We start from the raw sequence: 7,142 nt of genomic DNA, 5'->3' as shown, positions 1-7,142 counted from the left end.
ATTCTGTGGCTTGCCTCTTTGTTTTGTTGACTGTTTCCTTTGCTGTGGCAGAAGCTTTTTATCTTGATGAAGTCCCAAAGTTCATTTTTGTTTTTGTTTCACTAGCTTTTGGAGATGTATCTTGAAAGTTGCTGTGGCCAATGTCAGAGAGGTTACTGCCTATGTTCTCCTCTAGGATTTGGATGGATTCCTGTCTCACATTGAGGTCTTTCATTTTGAGTTTATCTTTGTGTATGGTGTTAGAGAATGGTCGAGTTTCATTCTTCTTTTTCCCAGCACCATTTATTGAAGAGACTGTCTTTTTTCCATTGCAAAATGCTTTGTCGAAGATTATCTGACCATAGAGTAGAGGGTCCATATCTGGGCTCTCTATTGTGTTCCATTGCTCTATATGTCTGTTTTTGTATCAGGACCATGCTGTCTTGGTGATCACAGTTTTGTAATATAGCTTGAAATTGGGCAACATGATGCTCCCAGCTTTGTTTTTCTTCTTCAACATTTCCTTGGCGATTCGGGGTCTTTTCTGATTCCATACAAATTTTAGGATTGTTTGTTCCAGCACTTTGAAAAATGTCATTGGAATTTTGATTGGGATGGCACTGAAGGTATAGATTGCTCTGGGTAGCATAGACATTTTAACAATGTTTATTCTTCCAATCCATGAGCATGGAATGTTTTTCCATCTTTTTGTGTCTTCTTCAATTCCTTTCATGAGTGTTCTAGGGTTACTAGAGTATAGATCCTTTACCTCTTTGGTTAGGTTTATTCTGAGGTATCTTACGGTTTTTGGTGCTATTGTAAATGGAATCGTTTCTTTAATTTCTCTTTCTACAGTTGCGTTGTTAGTGTATAAGAAAGCACCTGATTTCTGTGCATTAATTTTGTATCCTGTCACATTACCGAATTGCTGTATGAGTTCTAGTAATATGGGGGTGGAGTCTTTTGGGTTTTCCACATAAAGTATCATGTCATCTGCGAAAAGAGAGAGTTTGACTTCTTCTTTGCCAATTTGAATACCTTTTATTTCTTTTTGTTGTCTGATTGCTGTTGCTAGGACTTCTAGTACTATGTTGAACAATAGTGGCGAGAGTGGGTATCTCTGAAGTGTTCCTGATCTTAAGGGAAAGGCTCTCATCATTTCCCCATTGAGGATGATATTGGCTGTGGGTTTTTCATAGATGGATTTTATGAACTTGAGGAATGTTCCCTCTATCCCTATACTCTGAAGAATTTTAATCAGGAAAGGATGCTGTATTTTGTCAAAGGCTTTTTCAGCATCAGTTGAGAGGACCATACAGTTCTTATCCTTCCTCTTATTAATGTGTTCTATCATATTGATTGATTTGTGAATGTTGAACCATGCTTGCATCCTGGGGATAAATCCCACTTGGTCGTGGTGGATGATCCTTTTAATGTATTGTTGGATCCTATTAGCTAGGATTTTGTTGAGGATTTTGGAATCCATATTCATCAGGGGTATCAGTCTGAAATTCTCCTTTTTGATGGGGTCCTTGCCTGGTTTGGGGGTTAAGGTAATGCTGGCCTCATAAAATGAGTATGAAGCTTTCCTTCTGTTTCTGTTTTTTGAAACAGCACAGAAGAATAGGTTTTATTTCTTCTTTGAAGGTTTGGTAGACTTCCCCAGGGAATCCATCAGGCCCTGGACTCTGTTTTTTTGGGAGGTTTTGATCACTGCTTCAATGTCATAACTGGTTATTGGCCTATTCAGGTTGTCAATTTCTTTCTGTTTCAGTCTTGGCAGTTTATAGGTTTCCAGGAAGGCATCCATTTTATCCAGATTGCTCAGTTTATTGGCATATAGTTTTTGATAATAATTTCTAATAATTGTTTCTATTTCCTTGGTGTTATTCATGATCACTCCCCTTTCATTCATAATTTTATTAATTTGGGTTCTTTCTCTTTTCTTGTGGATAAGTCAGGCCAGTGCTTTATCGATCTTATGAATTCTTTCAAAGAACCAGCTTCTAGTTTCATTGATCTGATCTACTCTGTTTCTGGTTTCTAATTCATTGATCTCTGCTCTAATCTTTATTTCTCTTCTAATGCATGGCTTAGGCATCATTTGTTGTTTTTCTCTAGTTCTTTAAGGTGTAGATTAGTTGGTGAATTCGGGATTTTTCTATTTTTTTGAGTGAGGCTTGGTTGGTTATGTATTTCCCCCTTAGGACCACCTTTGCAGTATCCCATAGGTTTTGGACCAGTGTGTTTTTGTTCTCATTGATTTCCATGATTGTTTAAGTTCTTTTTGATTCCCTGGTTGACCCAAACATTCTTTTTTTATTTTTTAAAGATTTTATTTATTTATTTGAGAGAGAGAATGAGAGAGAGCACATGAGAGGGGTTAGGGTCAGAGGGAGAAGCAGACTCCCTGCTGAGCAGGGAACCCGATACGGGACTCAATCCCGGGACTCCAGGATCATGACCTGAGCCGAAGGCAGTCGCTTAACCAACTGAGCCACCCAGGCGCCCGCTACCCCAGCTTTCTTTTGAGGTCTGCTGGCATGGAAGATGGATCTCCATCCCTTCACTTTCAGTCTGGATGTATCTTTAGGTTCAAAATGAGTCTCTTGTAGGCAGCATATGCCTGGATTCTGTCTTTTTATACAATCTGCAACCTTGTGCCTTTTTATGGGAGCATTTAGGCCATTCACATTTAGAGTGATTATTGAAAGATATGTATTAATTGTCATCATGTTGTCTGTGAAGACCTTGTTTTTATAGATTGTCTCTGTAAATTTCTGTTGTATATCACTATTGAGGTCTTTCTCCTTTTATAGAATCCCCCTTAATATTTCTTGCAGGACCGGCTTAGTGGTCACATATTCTTTCAGTTTCTGCTGGTCTTCGAAGTTCTGCATCTCTCCATCCATTCTAAATGACAGCCTTGCTGGATGAAGTATTCTTGGCTGCATGTTCTTCTCGTTTAGTACCCTGAATATGTCTTGCCAACCCTATCTGGCTTGCCAGGTCTCTGTGGATAAGTCTGACGTTATTCTGATGTTCCTCCCTCTGTACGTAAGGAATCTCTTCCCCCTAACTGCCCTTAAGATGGTTTCCTTGGCTCTAAGATTTGCGAGTGTTACTATTAAATGCTGGGACGTTGACCTGTTTTCCTTGATCTTGGGAGGGGTCCTCTCTGCCTCTAGGACAGGAATGTTTGTTTCATTCCCCAGATTAGGGAAGTTCTCAGCTACAATTTGCTCAAATATATCTTCTAATTCTCTCTCTCTCTCCACTCCCTCCGGGATTCCAATAATTCTGACATTGCAATGCTTCAAGGTGTCACTTATTTCTCTGATTCTATTTTCATGGATTTTGAGTTCTTTTTCCCTGGCCTCCTCTTTTTCCTTCTTTTCTATCAGTTGGTCTTTTAGATCATTAAGTCGTTATTTTGCCTCGCTTACCCTAGATGTTTGATTATCTAGATTAGATAAGATCTCATTGATGGTATTTTTAAGTTCTGCCAATTCAGCTTTCATTTCTGCCCTTAGAGACTCTATGTTGCCATTAATTGATTTCTCCATTCTAGCTATTCTCTTCAAAATCCTAGCCTGAATTCCATCTCCAACATCTTGGTTATATCTGCATCCATTTGTAAACCTGTGGCATATGTCATAGTCTCTGAGTCTTTCCTATTTTGGGGGTTCCTCCTCCTAGTCATTCTGTTGAGGGCTGGTTGAGGGAATGTATAGAGTCCAAATTATTGACCACAACCGAAGCAAGATGCACCTGTTTTCGAAGGACCTTAGGGTTGCTGGCCTATTATTTTCCCAGCCTGTCTTCTGGGGGTGGGGCTTGCCACACTGTTGCTCAGGTAACCCTTTTTGGGCAGAATTGCCCTGCCCTCCTGTGGCAGAGGATGGGCTCCGTGGGAATCAGTTTTTGGGGGCTTTTGTTCTCTGGCAGCTTTCCCTGGTGGCTTTCTGTATCTCTTCCGAGAGTCTGAGCAGAAGACACCATTTCCAACCCTCTGCCTCAGAGCAGAGAGATCGCAGTCTGTTCTTCAGTGAGCTCTCCAGGCCACACTATCTCCATTTCTGTCTGTGCTGCTATAAACTGCAGCATCCTGGGTTGTGTGCCCCTCTGCAGCACTCCCAGTCCTCGCCTCCAGGTCGGGGAATGTCTCTGCCTTTTGTGCTTCTAAAACCACCAGCTGCCCCCAGTTCGCACACACAGCCCCACCACTCTGGTTTCCATCCTGGGGGCTGCCCTAAAGTCCTTTCCCCACCACTACAAGTCTGCGAGTCTGTGCCCCATCCCCAGTGAGGGAGGCTCTTGCTCACCAGTGGTGTAGGATCCCCATGGCCAGGCTCCCTCCCACTGCCGTTTATCCTCTGATATCTGCCCATGGTATCACAGATCCCTGCTTTGTACCTCAAAACCAACCACCTGTGATCTTCTATTTATAGAGATCCAGATCTTCTTACATTTCAGGCTGATTTTGGGGTGCTCAGAGTGGTCTGGTAAATATCCAGCTCAATTCTGAGGACCAGTTGGAATAAGGTCCCCTACTCCCCTGCTATCTTTTCTCCTGTTTTATATTTTATTTGTATATAATACTTCTTTGCTTCTGTGTGTAATACAGTTGGCCCTTGGTCAACATGGGGATCAGGGGCTCCAAACCTCCATACATTTGTAAATTTGTGTATAACTTTTAACTTCCCCAAAACTATTATTAGCTACTAATAATAGCCTTACAATAACATAAACAGTTAACACATATTTTGTGTATGTATTATATACTGTAGTCTTACAATAGTAACTTCTGCTTTCTTTTGTTCTTTCTTCTTTCTTTCTTTCTTCTTTCTTTTTTTTTTTTGGTATTTCTATGCTACATGGTGTGTGTGTGTGTGTTTCAAATTGTCACAGATATCCAAAAATGTTTCCTGTATTTTTATTTAAAAACTGTGCATATAAATAGATCTGTGCAGTTCAAACCCATTTTGTTAAAAGGTCAACTGTATTTCTTTTTTGTCTGGTTGCCTTTAAGATTATCTTTACATTTTTTAAGTCGTTTGAATTGTATATGCTTAGGGATGTATTTGTGTGTATATATGTGCTGCTATTTATCGTACTTGGAGTTTTCTGAACCCTTTGGATATGGTTTGGTGTTTGTCATTAATTTAGAAAAATTTTATCCTATGTCCTTTAAATATTTCTCTCCATCCTCTCTCTCTTCTCTTGGGATTCCAATTGTCCATCTGTTAGACAACTGTTTATTGTTCCACAGCTCTTAGATGATTTGCTCTCTCTCTCTATTTCTCCCCCCCCTTTTTTTTCCTTCCTGTATTTCAGTTTTGGTTATTTCTAAAAGCCTATCTTCAAGTTCATTAATTCTTTCCTTGGCTGTATTAATTCTACTAAGATGTCTGTTAAAATCATTCTTTATCAAGGGTACTTTTTTTCTTTTTCATTTCTAGCATTTCCATTTGATCCTCTAATGATAGCTTGCACTTAGAATGAGAGTCTGTCAGTGGATTTTTTTTCCAATGCCAGCTCTAACCTTACTCTTTTTTTTATTATGTTCAGTTAGCCACCATAGAGTACATCATTAGTTTTTGATATAGTGTTCAATGATTCATTAGTTGCGTATAACACCCAGTGCTCATCACAGCACATGCCCTCCTTAATACTCATCACCCAGCTACCCCATCTCCCCAACCCCCTCCTCTCTGCACCTCTGAAACCCTATGTGTTTCCCAGAGTCCATAGTCTTTCATGTGAGACAGGAGTCCATCAGCATCCTAAAGGAGAACACAGGCATCAACCTTTTTGACCTCAGCCGCAGCAACTTCTTCCTAGAAACATTGCTAAAGGCAAGGGAAGCAAGGGCAAAAATGAACTATTGGGACTTCATCAAGATAAAAAGCTTTTGCACAGCAAAAGAAACAGTTATTAAAACCAAAAGGCAACCGGCAGAATGGGAGAAGATATTTGCAAATGACATATCAGATAAAGGGCTAGTATCCAGAATCTATAAAGAACTTATCAAACTCAACACCCAAAGAACAAATGATCCAATCAAGAAATGGGCAGAAGACGTGAACAGATATTCTTTCCAAAGAAGACATCCCAAGGGCCAACAGACACATGAAAAAGTGCTCAACATCAGGGAAATCCAAATCAAAACCTCAATGAGATATCACCTCACACCATTCAGAATGGCTAAAATTAACAATTCAGGAAACGACAGATGTTGGCGGGGATGCAGAGAAAGGGGAACCCTCCTACACTGTTGGTGGGAATGCAAGCTGGTGGTGTCTCCCTCTCTGATTTCTTCCCATTCAGTTTTCCCTCCCTACCCTTGTTGTCCTCCACATTATTCCTTATGTTCTACATATGAGTGAAACCATATGATAATTGTCTTTCTCTGCCACTTATTTCACTTAGCATAATCCCCTCCAGTTCCATCCATGTCAATGCAAATGGAGAGTATTCATCCTTTCTGATGGCTGAGTAATATTCCATTGTATATATGAACCACATCTTTTTAAAAATTTTTTATTGTTATGTTAATCACCATACATTACATCATAAGTTTTTGATGTAGTGTTCCATGATTCATTGTTTGTGCAAAACACCCAGTGCTCCATGCAGAATGTGCCCTCTTTAATACCCATCACCAGGCTAACCCATCCTCCCACCCCCCTCCCCTCTAGAACCCTCAGTTTGTTTTTTAGAGTCCATCGTCTCTCACGGTTCGTCTCCCCCTCCGATTTCCCCCCCTTATTCTTCCCGTCCTGCTATCTTCTTTTTTTTTTTCTTAACATATATTGCATTATTTGTTTCAGAGGTACAGATCTGTGATTCAACAGTCTTGCACAATTCACAGTGCTCACCATAGCACATACACTCCCCAATGTCTATCACCCAGCCACCCCATCCTTCCCAGCCACCCCCCCAGCAACCCTCAGTTTGTTTCCTGAGGTTAAGAATTCCTCATATCAGTGAGGTCATATGATACATGTCTTTCTCTGATTGACTTATTTTGCTCAGCATAACACCCTTCAGTTCTATCCACGTCGTTGCAAAAGGCAAGATGTCATTCCTTTTGATGGCTGCATAATATTCCATTGTGTGTATATATATATATATATATATATATATATATATATATATAT

Source organism: Neomonachus schauinslandi, chromosome X (genome assembly GCF_002201575.2).
Source record: "Neomonachus schauinslandi chromosome X, ASM220157v2, whole genome shotgun sequence".
Lineage (NCBI taxonomy): Eukaryota > Metazoa > Chordata > Mammalia > Carnivora > Phocidae > Neomonachus > Neomonachus schauinslandi.
Note: the sequence above shows the minus strand (reverse complement) of the source record.